This window comes from Equus caballus, chromosome 1 (genome assembly GCF_041296265.1).
Source record: "Equus caballus isolate H_3958 breed thoroughbred chromosome 1, TB-T2T, whole genome shotgun sequence".
NCBI classification, from domain to species: Eukaryota; Metazoa; Chordata; class Mammalia; order Perissodactyla; family Equidae; genus Equus; species Equus caballus.
In genome coordinates this window covers 12126792-12141784 of record NC_091684.1, presented here as the reverse complement: position 1 = coordinate 12141784, position 14993 = coordinate 12126792, and positions in this window count along the sequence as shown.

The window sequence follows — 14993 nt, the reverse complement described above, 5'->3', positions numbered from 1 at the left end:
GTGGCCTATCTCTTAATCTATTTCTCTGTTTACACTCAAAAGACAAGAGTTTCCCTCTTTTGTTCTCTGAATTGTGTCTCCCTTCCCTAAGGCTGGGAAGAGAAAGCAGTAGCTGCCTCATCAAAGGTCACAAAATAACAGAAAGTAATGGTTACCAAAACCCCACTGGGGTGAATTCATCCAGTTACTGCCCTGATACGGGGAAACAATACAGCTCCGGGCTTTCGGAGACCTAAAGGTCGCTTCTCAGACAGGAGCCCAACAGTGCTGCCAAGTGAGCTGATAGCAAGGACCCTCCTTGAAACTGATGCCACCTCCCCAAATAAGAGGATAATTTTATTAGCTATCTTTAAAAAAAAAAAAAAAAGGCCCAGGGTCCCTGTCTCCTTGCCACCACAAGCTGAGTGGCTTGATCAGTAGACCAAGGAGTTGTGCTTGTGTGGACCAAGCCCTACTTAGGGAGTCAGGGCCCTGGGTCCTGGTCTACCAAGAAATCACTAATTTGGGGTTATTAATTCACTTTCTCATTCTGAACCTCAGTATACCACCAAATTTCAGCACCAACTTTTTGGGAGATCCCGTCTCCCTTCCAAGCTACACTTGATTTGTGTTTTTATTTGATTTCATCTAATTAAAAGATTGAGAAATGGATGGAAGGGGCATAAAAGAGCCCAGAAGTCCCCTCGGGTGGCCTAGGCCAGACTCTTGAGGGTCACCACGTACTCCCCTGGAAGAATACTGGCCGAATGATGGAGCCAGTCCAGGTGAGGGAGCCCAAGGTCAGTGCCCTCTTCGTCAGAGAGGGCGGACCTGAGGTTGGAGCCATCACAAAGCATCCAGATAATGGTGGTGATGCAATGGTGACAGTGATGATGGCAGCAGCTGTCTTGTGTTTACAACTTGCTAGGCACTGTGCGGAGCAGCTCACATACGGGGCTTTGTTTGCTTCTCATCGCCAGTCTACGATGTAGGTACTGTTATTAATCCCCATTTTACAGTTAAGGAAAAAACACATTCGAGAGGCTAAAAGTTTGAGCAGGGTCATACCACTAGGTGTTAAGGAACAGTACTTTTATCCCATCTGCCTGCCCTGGAGTCTTGCTCTTTGCTCATTCCAATACACTCTGCTTCTTTAAGCAGGTAAAGCCCAGAATGGGCCACCCTCTGGTTCCAGGGCACAAAGATGCCCTTCCCAGCCTGCACCAAACACTGAAGTGGGTTTGGCTCTCCCTCAAGTCAGGACTGAACTTTTACTGCTTTGCTTGCCGTTGGAAACGGAGTCTAACTAACCTCAAAAGCAACTACCTCAATTACCTAGAAGGGAAAATGGATCCCAGACTCACACCACACAATCAAATAAATTCCAGCTGTACCAAAGATTCAACAGTACAATGAAATTATGAAATACAAGAAAAAATCATAAAATGGTGTTATAATGTTGGAATAGGGAAGGCCATTATAAAGAGCCACTTAACCCAAAAATCTTAAAAAGAAAGAGGGAAGCGCTTTCTCTGGAGAAGAAACTACAATATTATTAATAAAGCTGAAAGATAAATGACCAGCTTATTACAGACTTAGGCCTCATTCACTTTATACATATCTCCTAAAAAGCAAAAGATCAATAATCCATCAGAAAATATAGGCAGAGTCTACAAAAAGTTCAAGCAAAGAAATTACAAAAGGCTCTTAAAATATATTAAAAGGTGTACAGCCTTGCTTATAATAAGAACATGCCAAATTAAAACTCCCCATCTTGTTGGCAAAGATCTACAGGGCTCAGCAACCGTGTGGGGAAATACAGCTTCACCCAGTGCTGGAAGGCGTGAGCATCCACTCGGCCTCCAGGGAGAGCAATTATGCAATCTACCTTTGATCCTGCAATTCCCTTTTAGGGGATTAGCCTACAAATACACCCAGATATGTAGGAAGTGATGACATACAAGAATATTTATTGTATCATTTTTTTAGCAGTAAAAGGTTGGAAGTAACCCAAATTATCTGAGTAGAAAACTGATTAAATAAACTGTGGGACAGAATGCTACGCAGATATTAAAAAGGATGCAAAAGAATGGAGTTGGAGCCGTACTTCACACTGTGTACAAAAACTATCTCAAAATGGATCAAAGACCTAAACGTAACAGCTAAAACAATTAATCTCTTAAAAGAAAACACAGAGGTAAATTTTTGTGACTTTGGTTTGACAGTGGAGTCTCAGATATGACACCAAAAGCACAAACAGCAAAAACAAAAAATAGATAAATTGGACTTTACCAAAGTTTAAAACTTTTGTGCATCAAGTGACTTTCCATCCCTTTCTAGTGGTCGAGATATTGAAGTGAGGACGTGGTGGTTTCTCTGGGGTGAAATTCCAGATTTCCTCGGGTCTTCCCGTGGGAGCTGTGATCAACTGTGCTGACAACACAGTACACCCAGCAGTGATAATTCGACAATGAAAGTCATATCAGAGAAAAGATGGCATGTTTCCTTATTTTGAAGATAATGTAGGGGTCACAGTGAAAAATAAAGGCAAAATGAAAGGTTCTGCCATCAGGACCAACTGCAAAAGCCGTGCAGGCTTGCGGTCCATCCCATGCTGGCAGCATTGCATGATTCTTCAGTGTATTTATAAAAAAAAAAAGAAAGAAAAAATCATTAAAAATTATTTGCTGCAAAAATTAAAAAGTGAAAGAACAACCCACAGAATGGGAGAAAATATTTGCAAATCATATATCTGATAAAGGTCTAGTGTGTAGAATATACAAAAACTATCATAACAACCACAAAAACAACAAACAACTCAATTAAAAAAAATGGGCAAGAATCTGAACAGACATTTCTCCAAAGAAGAGACACAAATGGGCAATAAGCACATGAAAAGGTGCTCAGCATCGTTAGTCATTAGAGAAATGCAAATCAAAACCGCAACAAGAATCCACTTCACACCTACTAGGCCAGCTATAATAATAAAAAGTAAAAAAAATGGAAAATAACAAGCATTTGTCGAGGATGTGGACAATTTGGAACCCTCCTGCATTGCTACTGGAAATGTGAAATGGCACGGCTGCTTTGGAAAACAGTTTGATGGGTCCTCAAAAAGTAAAACACAGAATTACCATATGACCCAGTAATTCCACTCCTAGGTGTGTACCCAAGAGAGGTGAAAACAGGTGTTCAAATAAACTTTTGAACATGAATGTTCATAGCAGCATTATTCATAACAGCCAAAAAGTGAAAGCAACCCAATGTTCAAGGAAGAACGGAGAAACAGTGTGTGGTATACCCATACGATGGAATATGATTCAGCATTAAAAAGGACAGAAGTACTGATGTGTGCTACCACATGGATGAGCCTTAAAAACATCATTTAACTGAAAGAAGCCAGACAAAAAAGGCCACATGTTGTGTGATTCCGTGTATACGAAATGTCCAGAATAGGCAAACCCATAGAGACAGAAAGGAGATTAATCGTTGTCAAGGGCTGGACAAAGGGGCATAGGGAGCGACTGCTTAATGAGTATGGAGTTTCTTTTTGAGGTGGTGAAAATGTTCTGGAATTGGTTGCACAACATTGTGAACATACTGGAAGCCACTGAATTATACACTAAAATGGTTAAAATGGTGAATTTTATGCTATGTAAGTTTTACCTCAATACAAAAAAAAGGATGAGGAAGTCCTTTATGTACCAATAGAAATAATCCTCAAAACATATATTTTAAGTAAAAAGAAGCAAGTATGCCACTGCAGAACAGTAAGTGTACGTGCTATCATTTGTTTTCGTTGAAATGCATTAAGTGACCAAGTTTTAATATTACTTGCCTCTCTGGGAGCAGAAGCAGAGAAACAGACCCACCCCTGGGCCATCTCCAGGCTCAGGGGAGGAACACGGCCTCCTCCAAGGAGGACGTGGCTGCTGATGGAGCCCTTGCCAAGGCTGATGGGCCTGGATTACCTAGGGTGCAAAATCAGGCTGCGCCCGGTCACCCACTCTCATGTCGGGTCCACTGCAAGCAGTCACCCCTTGGGGCTCATGCCCTCTGGCACAGCCCCAGAGGGCCCATCCTAACCAACTGAGCAGGGGAACCTGGCAGACTGACCTGTTTGGAGCCCTGTTGTGTACCTTTTCTCCACAACGAAAGGTGAGCCCTCAGACAACCAGTCTGCTCCACTGCAGATGCTTCAGCTCAGAGGAGTTGTAAATTCAGCTCTGTTACGGCCTGAATGTTAGTGTCCCCCCACCAAGTTCACATGATGAAGCCCTAACCCCCAGTGGGATGGCAGTAGGAGGTAGGGCCTTTGGGAGGTGATTGCATTTAGATGACATCGTGAGGATGGGGCGGCATAATGGGCTTAGTGTCCCTATAAGAAGAGAAAGAAACGAGAGCTCACTCTCTCCTCCATGTGAGGACACAGTAAGAAGACCATCTGCAAAGCACGAAGGAGACCTCACCAAACACCGACCTTGCCGGCGCCTTGATCTTGGACTTCCCAGCTTCTAGAACAGTGAGAAATAAATGTCTGTTCTTTATGCCACCCAGTCTATGGTATCTTGTTACAGCAGCCTAAACGGACCAGGACAATCTCTAAGACGGCCCAGAGGGAGAACAAAAGGGCCGAGTTCACCTGCCCAGCACATGTGTGGAGTCAGGATGAACTGGGAGCCCCAGCCCTGCCCTTGGCTCCTGGGTGCCCCTCCGGTGTGAGCATTTTACCATGCCAAGTGCCATTTTAGTGTAAAAGATAAGCGTTTTCATATAGCATGGCCCATAGTGCAAGCCAACTACTTCACCTGGTGCTCTACTGAAAAAAAAAATGTGCTCAGTTCCAACACTGGAGGAAAAATTGGCTGGAAGCACTTCTTGAGAGACAGCACAGTGCTGTATTTTATGGGTGCTTTCAGGGATTTTCAAGGATAATTTTGACGATATGTGATTCTCGCTTCATGTGATGGCTTTAGAATCTAACCCCTGAGTTAGACGTGACTCCACTGTAATAACAACAGAGTACAGGGGCCGGTCCGGTGGCGCAGCGGTTAAGTGTGCACGTTCCGCTTTGGTGGCCCGGGGTTCGCCAGTTCAGATCCCAGGTGAGGACATGGCACCGCTTGGCAAGCCATGCTGTGGTAGGCGTCCCACATAGAAAGTAGAGGAAGATGGACATGGATGTTAGCTCAGGGCCAGTCTTCCTCAAAAAAAAGAAAAAAAAAACAGAGTACAACCGAGAGTTCTGCATGTACCAAATGAGAATGGAGAGATGGGGCCAGTTGCATAGATGCTACCCAAAGTTTCCCCAAACACCCCACACCAGCCCCTCCTACAAGCAGGTCTGGATCACATTCGTTATGCAACACATGTTGCACAGGGAAGAGCCTGCATGTGTCCAAATTTACTATGTTCCTAGTTATCTACTTAAAAATCTCATCCAAATTACAGTCAATAATAGCCCCATTGAGAGATCAGTGGCAGCCCAATCTGAGACCCAAAGCCCACATTCCGTCTACTCCACCATATTGTCTTCTTCTCCTGCTGAATCACACTGATTATTTCAGCTCACCTGTTTTTTTCCCCTTACACTAATTTACTTCTTCAATTACCTCCAATTTAGTCCCTTCTACTCAGACATCTTCCTCGTGTGCAGATGCTCACTGGGGAGATCTTAAGACTACTCTGACCCAGAAATGCATCCTTAGGCACACATACCCAAGCCGACCTGCTGGGTCCCTGAACCTACACTATTGCATCGTGGGTCACTTTCTCCAGTAGCTTCTTGGCCATTCCACTAACATTTCTAGTGTCTTTCTAACCCCCATGGCACTCCAAATACTGCTTGCTTCCAGGACTACCTGCAGCTCTTCTTATTATTTTCCTGTCATTGATTTCGTGCTGGGGTTTCTAACTACTCAATACAGATCCCATGCTTTCATTTCTTTTCTGCCCTTGGAATCCGAAACATCTCCCAATTTACTACCATCTGCTACCTTAATTAATAGGCTGTTTACCTCCCTGTAAGACCTTACAGTGATTCTCTTGGACTCCATCCCTAACTTTGTGCACATTGCAGGCTCTCATTAGTCTTGCTTTATAATCCAGCTTTCAATCTATTTGACAGCTCTCATCTGCAAGCCAATTTGAATTACATTTTTCTTGTAAGATTTCAGAAGACACAAACACGCTTTTTCCAACCTGGAACAAATTACATCTACTACATTCCCTCTGTCCACTCCTTTTATAATTTGAAGGGAACAACAACAACAACAAAACCCTGCAATCTGGTTTGTTTGATATAAATTCAGTGGTTCCTTCTCTGCATTGATGTCTCAGATTTGCATGACGATCTCCAAGGAAATCATTTTAACATGACGTGGCATCTTCTTCCAGCCTCCCTTCACCCCAGCACCGTCACTAGTGGATTTGAATTGCACACAATGGAGTTGTACCCAAATGCGTAACTGAAGATATAAATGAGTAAAGTGTACGGACCTGTTTACCATCATTTACCATGAGTGGGGACTGGTTAATCGTTCAGAATAGAAAACAACTCATCAGCAGAATTTTTGTTATTGTTACATGAAATGACCATTGTTGCAAGTGTTCATTGAATGCAATCATCTTCTGTTCTTTCTTCATAGGTCCCGTGTAATGAAGTGGAAAGAGGAAGAGGGAAGGTTAGCATGCATTAAACACCTATTCTGTATCAAGTCCTGAGTTAGGGATTGGCTTCATACGCTTGATTTCAGCAATGAGTTTTAAATCTGGCTTCATCCGCATCACCTGAAGATTCTGGAAAGAGGCAGACTTCCAGACCCTATGCCTAGATCTTCTAAGTCGGGAGTTTGGGGGTGGGGCTCAGGAATCTGGGTTTTTCTAAAGCATTACGAGCGCTGTTTTGATTACTAAGTGAATTTGGGAAGCGCAGAATTCTCAAAGCAGCCCAGAAATGTCCATTTCAGTCTTCTTGTCGGTCATTTGTTGGATGAGGAAACTAGAGCTCAGAGAGCCTAAATAATTTGCCAATGTCACAGACTAGGAAATCATAAACGCTCATTAAAGATGAGTCTGTGGGGCTGGCCCCGTGGCTGAGTAGTTAAGTTCACGAGCTCCAGTTTGGCAGCTTGGGGTTTGCCAGTTTGGATCCTGGGCGTGGATCTACATACCGCTCATCAAACCATACTGTGGTGGCATCCCAGATAGAAGAGCTAGAACGACTTACAATTAGGATATGCAACTATGTACTGGGGCTTTGGGGAGAAAAAAAAAAAAAGAGAGGAAGATTGGCAACAGATGTTAGCTCAGGGCCAATCTTCCTCACACACACACAAAAAAAGTCTATAGGATTCTGGAGCCCATCCTTTCTCCATGATCTCACAGATCCTCCATTTTATGGGAAGTAATTTTTTTATTGTCATTGGAGATGCCACAGCATCATTTTTATGAAAATGAATAACTATTCACCATTTTTCAAAAGACATTTGATGTACACCAGTGTTCACAGCTGCATTATTCATAATAGCCAAAATGTGTAAACAACCCATGTGCACCAGTAGATGAATGGAGAAACAGAATGTGATATATATTATATTTACTATATATTAGTAAAAAGGAATGAAATTCTCTACCACATGCTACAACACACATGAACCTTGAAAACATTACGCTTCTATGAGATAGCTAGAGTAGTCAAATTCATAAAGACAGAGGGTAGACTGGTAGTTACCAGGGGCTGGGGAGGAGGAGGGGGAGTTATTTAATGAGTACAGAATTTCTGTTTAGGATGACGAAATGGATAGTGGTGACAGTTACGCGACATTGCAAATGTTCTTAATGCCATTGAATTATATACTTAAAAATGGTTAAAATGATTAAGTTTATGTTAAGTATATTTTATCACAATAAAAAAAAAGCATACAAAAGACATTTGGAAGCAATGGGAGCTTAAGCCATATACTTATGCCCCCTGGGACATGCCCCAAGAGTGAGAGTCTGAAGTAAACCCCTGAGATTTTCTTTTAATTTCACCTGAAGTTGAATGAACAACAGATTTCTGGTTAATTGAAGGTTCCAGTTGGTCATGTCTTCATGTATTTTACTTGTATTTTACTCTTTGCTCATTTTTTCTGAGAGAAGAGTGGAAAGAAATCTTTCAGCCTGTAGAGGAGGAAGTAATCCCACGTAGAAGGGCAAGTACATTGCCCTGGGCATCAGGAGGTGTGAGGGCAATTCTGCAACCCGCATGAGGGATAGTCACGGTCAGTTGACATTTTTTGGGCTTGCAATTTCTCCCCTGTCGGAGGAGAGGCTGTGGCTGGTGATCTGCTGCCTGTCCCCGTTTTTCTAGGAGCATTCCTGCCCTGGCTGAGCATATGGCCCAAGTTGAGCAAAACACAGCCCTTCTCCTGGATTTTTTTTTTTTTTGTAACTCTACAGACTGGAAACATCCTTCCTTCTTTTTGGCTACAAGTCCCAAGGTTCAACCCTAAAGTGTCAAGCAGCCCTGGCCACCTCTGGTGGATAAGCTTTGAGGGTACCCCACAGGGTTGCAGGATGCTGGAGTGGGTGGAGCCCTTGTGCCAGGGCCTGTTCCTGAGACCCTGGAGCTGCCTGGCCCCAGGGGCCCAGCCTTTAGTTCCGGGAGACACCGCTCCATCTTTTCCATAGCGTCTCTTTATTTCTTGAGCAGGCTTCTGGCATCTGCAATACAAGGAGTCCTGACCACTACAGCACACATTTGATGAAATGAGTGCTAACATTTCTTCTGTTTGTTTTTTTTTTTTTAGTTTCTTTAGCTTTATTGAGGTATCCTTGACAAATAAATATTGTATATATTTAAGATGTACAACTTGATGCTTGATATAGACTATGAAATGATCACCACAATCAAGCTAATTAAAATATCCATCACCTCACATAGTTACCTTTGTGGGTGTGTGTGATGAGGACTCTCAAGATCTGTCCTCTCAGTAAATGCAAGTGTACGGTCATCGCGCTGTGCGTTAGCTCCCCAGACCTTACTCATCCTGTATAACTGAAAGGGTGTACCCTTTGACCAACATCCCCTCATTTCCCCCACCCCAGCAACCTCTGTCAACCACCATTCTGTTCTGTGCTTCTGAGTTTGACTATTTTCTATTCTACATATAAGTGAGGTCGTGCAGTATTTGTCTTTCTGTGTCTGGTTTATTTCACTTAGTGTAATATCCTCCAGATTCATCCATGTTGTCGCAAATGCTAAGATTGCCTTCTTTTGTAAGGCTGAATAATTTTCTATTTTATATATATATACCACATTTTCTTTGTCCACTTGTCAGTGGACATTTAAAAAATAAAAACACACATATAAAAAACGAATTTAAATCCTCTGATCCTGAGAAAGTCATTCCATACCAATTTAACCAAACGAAAAGTTTCCCTTTGTGAAGTGTCTCATCTGAGATAGAGGGTGGCCAGCACAGATGACACGAAGACCTTCTCCAGCTCCAGAGTCTTCCCATTCAGATGCTATATAAGAACAGGAGATAGAGAAGGGAGAATTATGGAATAATTTAAAATAATTAATTTACATTTTTAATTTGGTTTGAGGAGCTGTTGAAGGACATTTTCTCCTCTCCTATGTTTTTCTAAATGATTTGTATCATCAAGGAAGATGTGATTGCATCTTCCAGATCAAAGATACTGAAAAAGGATGCCTGTCAAAGAAGACTTTAGGCACGTGACAGTGATGGCTCTTGAACGAAAACTACGATCTGTTCTTTCTGAGAAAGAAAGAGGGTAGGACTCTCCAGCGCAGGCCCAGCATTTAGTTGCAGCAGAGGGAGTTACAAGCTGGAGAAGAAATGCAACGACGGCCAGTCCAGATTTATCCTACGGCTGTGAGTCTGTTTGATCACGATGGACATTGTGGTGAGGGACATCCATCCCAGGGTGGAAAATGAGCAGGCTAATTTATCATCACACTGAAGGAAAATTCCATCATCTAGGCATGGGAGTGAATCAACACAGATCTCCTGAGAGGCAGGAAGAGGGCTAAGGATTAACGCAAGACCTGCTAAAGCCGCAGGAACAGTGCAGGCTTTAACTAAACTTGAGGTTTTGTTAGAAACACTTTTTGTCCTCCTTTAATAGTTAACCTGACCCCAGCTCAAGAATCCAAGATGTTGAGTCGTCTTTGTGCACCTGGAGAAAACTTTCAAGCCTTAATTACTTATAATCTTGGTTCCAGCAATAATCTCAGCAATGCTGCTATAGCCCTCCTCTTTTACAGCTCCCAGATGCTCCAAACCAACAGATATCTTATCTCCGGCAGGAGACTCTGTTTTTTATGATTTTAAAACATAGCTTGAAAAAGTCTCCATCTTATCTCGGAGCAGAAGTGGTGTCACTTGCCAGCCCAAATATTCTAGTAAGAGTTTTCCCTCTCACTCAGCTGCCACAGCTGCCTCTTTCAGCCCAGCCAGACTCCTGCTGAGATAAAAATACACCTCATTTAGGTCAATGATTAAATTGAAAGTTATAATATTACCAATTAAGTTTGAGCAAAGAAAGAACAAAAAAAAAAACCCCAAACACATTCTTTGAGAGTGTCACCACCATACCTGTCCTCTCAAACAACAACCCCCCCACCACGTGCCACCCCTGCCCAAAAGCAGAAAGTCTCATGAAAGCATTTGAGAAGTCTCCCCCGCAGGCCTTGTCACTAGGGTCTCCGCTTTCAATCTCAGAACAACTACTTATTGTCTCCGAAGCACATTTTTATCTGAGAGCCTGTGTGCTCGCTGGGTTGTGGAAGAAACCTTGCGGAGTCAAGCGGTTTTCCGGAGATTGCCAGCCCTGGAGGAGCTGGGGAGGAAGATGTGCACTGGGAGGAGAAACCGAGGAGACCACGCGGAGAATTATTTATAGTGCATATGACTCAGGGGTGGTGAAGACAGGTAACACCTCTGAAGACTAAAATAGCTATCAAGGTAAGGCATTGCTGTGCGACATGGCCAGGACGAGGGTACGGCGCGCGGCGCACCTAGGATGCAGAGGTCCCCCACTCTCAGGTGCCCTCCCTGTGCCTCCTTAAAATCGGTGCACTCGGTGCCTCTCTTGCCTCACCTTAGTCCCAGCCCTGTGCTCCGCAGATCCCTAAGGATGGCAATAACCGCTTCTGGTCTCTCGTCTTGGCTTGTTTAAAATCTGACTTAGTGAGGGGGCGTGCGGGTTATAGCAAGCTGAAGCTTGTCTGCCCGAGTTGGCGATCCAGTTAACAGTTCACACACCTTGGCCAGCCATGTCTTCTGACCCATCCCACAATCACAAACACTCTCCCATTGATTCCCAACCCAGGAAAGTCCCGAGTAGCCTGGACAGGGAGTGAGGGCTCTGCCCCAGATCTCACTCCAGGAGAGTCCCCAGCTGCAGACGGGCGGTGTTCTTGCTTCACTGTGCTTTAGAGGGCCTATTATCCTGTGATGATGGGCTGATGGTTCTCAAGTAATTAAACAATGCCAGGAGTCTTTTAAACAATCCCCTAATTACTAGTCTCACCACCAGAATTACACCCTCCAAATCCTAGTTGATGCTGCTGAAGACTTTTGGGAGCGACAGACGATGGGAGAAAGGTCCCAGGAGAGCGTCTCGTCTGGGGTTGAGACGTGTGAGGGGGTACAGTTTCCCAGCGTGGTGGCACAATCTGGACAGCGGTTTCAGGGGTTTCCAGTGGACCGGCTCAGCCCCCAAACCACGAAGAGCCTCTGGCTGAGACCCAGACTGGCAGGGATGTTTTGCTTTGTTTTGTTTTTTTAAGAGCAGTTTTAACTTTACAGAAAAATGATCAGAAAGTCCAGAGAGTTCTGTATAACCTCTCGCCTCTCCCTCTCCTTTCCCCCGTTATTAACATCTCCCATGAGCTTGGTGCATTTGTCACAATTGATGCACTGATGTGATACATTGTTATTAACTAAAGTTCTAGTTCACCTGAAGACTCACTCTTGGTGTTGCTTTCTGTGGATTTTGGGAAATGTATAATGACATGTATCCACATTATAGAATCATACAGAGTAGTTTTACTGCCCTAAACATCCCCTGGGAGCCACCTGTTCATCCCTCTCTCCCTCCAAACTGACAGAGATGTATTTTGAACCCAAATTTGCTAGAGAAATTTGTGTATTTGTCTCTTTTTTTTCCTTGAAAGTAAATGCTGGTGATTCCTTCCGGTCATGGGATCGTCATAAAGCTGAGCTCTCGAATTCTCATGGAGCCTGGTCAAGAACACACAGTACCTCCCTCATCCGCTGTACCGTTTGGGGAGCGTAAGCTAGTCCCTGGACCACAGCAGCCTCTCTCCGGGAGCCCAGTGGCAGAGCCAAGCTCGGTGCCTGCCCATGTTCTAACCCTCATGTTACCCCACAACAGATGGGCACACAGGAAGTCCCAACTGTGCTGAACACGACAGACGAGTAGCACCCAGAAACTGTGAGAATACAGAGAAAAGACAGAGCTCGTCAGCTCAGAGCAGTGGTTCTCAAAGTATCACCCAGGCACCCCTGGTGGTCCCCGAGACCTTCTCAGGGATTCATGGGTTTAAGCTATTTTGATAACAATATTAAGAAGTTATCTGCTTTTTTCACTCTCATTGTCTGAAAAGTGTATAGTGGAGTTTTCCAGAGCCTACGTGATTTGTGGTATCACAATAGATGGAATGCCTAAGCGGATACAAGAATCCAGCTATCTTCTCTTAAGCCAGATAATAAAGAGTTTTGCAAAATGTAAAATAATGCCACTTTTCCCTGTTTTTTGTTCTGGAAAATATAGTCAATTTTCATTTTAAAAGTCATGTGTGTTATATGTGATAGGTTTATTACTATTATTTTATGTGAAATAAACACTTTTATGTTTTTCCCAGTTTTGATTTCTAATGTGATAAAGATTGATAAATATAATCCACATTAACACAAGCTTTTGGAATCATCGAGAATTTTTAAGAATGTAAAGGAGTCCTGAGACCAAAGAGTTTGAGAACCACTGATTTATAGCAAAGGGTTTGGAGTCAGACAGACCTGGGTTGAAAACACAATTCTGCCATTTGAACGAGTTATTTGCCCCCCTCCTTACAGCCTTCATTTCTTTGTCCATAAAATGGTGATAATGACGTTTATAATCATTATATTATAGAATCATATAATAATAACTCCATGGGGTGGTTGCAAAGATTAATGATCTGGCTTATAAAAAGCCCCCTGCGTGGTCCCTGGTGTAGATGAGGCAGTCAACAGACAGTGAAAGAAGGAGGGTAAGAAAGTTTAAAACTTCGTTCTCATTCTTAAAATGCATAAATAGCGAGGTTGTTCTGTTGTGCATGAAACAACAGTAAATTACAAAAGGGGTCTTCTCCCCATCTCTGTACTACAAGCAATGGTTTAGGACTGAAGTTGGCGGGCCTTGAAAGACGAGGGAATTTACATGAACAGAAGGGAAGAATATTTCTCTTCTGCTCTTGCAGAAAAATAGCATGACTGAAGGCTTGGAAAGAGCAGTGAGCAAAGCCTGTCCATGGGACCTTGAACAGACCAGCTGTCCTGCTCATGCACACACTCATGCACACCCACGCACACATGTCCACACTGAATGAGTATAGAGACATGAAAGCGACCATTTCTAAAGTCGAGCTTCACATACAGTCATAATTAACAGGACCTTCATGCATCACAGCCTCATGAATACACAGTTACCACCATCTCCTCTGTTGCTTTCCAACCCTCGTCTGCCCATCGTAATCCCAGGCCCCACCCAGAGATCTGGGGCAGAACCCAGGCATCCATATTTTTATAAAAGCACCAAATGTGCAACCAGAGGAGAGCCCTCCAGTCCACTGTGGGCAGGCACCCAAGAAAGACCAGAGCGTTTCTGCCTTCAGGAGGGCATCTGTAACATAACTGGAAAGACGAGCCATAGGAGGTGGTCAAGCCACTCTGCTGTGAGTTGACAAGGCTGAGAGCCAAGAGAAGCAAGATCAGCAAGAGGCATCATGGGTGGCGAGAGAGGGCAGGAGAGAGCACCGTGGACTGAGGCATCCTCCAGACCTCAGCAGAAACTGGACAGCACATTTAGGATAGTTGTGGGTGGTGTGAGGGGAGCCACAGGGAGAGTGCGGGGACATGGGGACAGCACCGCCAGGCCCCCCCAGACCCAATGGGGCAAGGGAGGGCACGGTTACTGTACCCCAGGGGATCCTCGTGTGGTGAGGCCACCTTGAGAGGAACAGGGACCTGGGGTCAAGTGGCAATGCCAAGCTGAGGTGACCTCACAGGGAGGAAGCTGGGGATAGCTATGAAAGGAATAAATATCCCAAACTCTCTCTTCCCTTCCTCTGATCCCAAACACAATGGAAGCCAGTGGCCTGCTTGTGTGTCCATACGTGTCAGCCTCTGGGGCAGAGAGAGGTGGGGAGGGTGGACAGTGGCTCCACAGGGCCAAATGGGAGACATCAACCTCGCTAAGACAGTCGGAGGAGGGTTCTGAGCAATTATGCATGTCCACCTAGCCCTGGGGGAGGGGATGCCGCTGTCCGCACCAGGAGGCCACGTGAGCCACCCTGACCACGGCCTGAGCGTGCTGAACACACGAGACTTGCCAGCCTGTGCCGGGCACTTCTCCTACAGCCCCGGGAGCCCCACAAACCAGGTAAGTAGAGATCGTGACGTGTGGATGCTGAAGTTCCGAGAAATTAGATAATCCGTCTGCCACGGCAGAGCCAGACAATGACCAGGCAGGATTCAAACCCAGGTCCTTCATACGGGAGCTTGGGCTCTGGCCCTTCTGCCCCCCGCCTCTTCCCAGAAAAGAAGGTGTGAGAGTCCGGAACAAGGAGAGTTATCCCTGGGCACCTGCCTCCTGCAACTCACACAACTGTGAGTGATCGTGTCAGTCAGGAGGAGCTGGGCTATGACATCGTAACAAACTGCCCAAGTCGTTTAGATGCTGAACCCCAGGAAAGTTTGTTTCTCACCCCCATCACA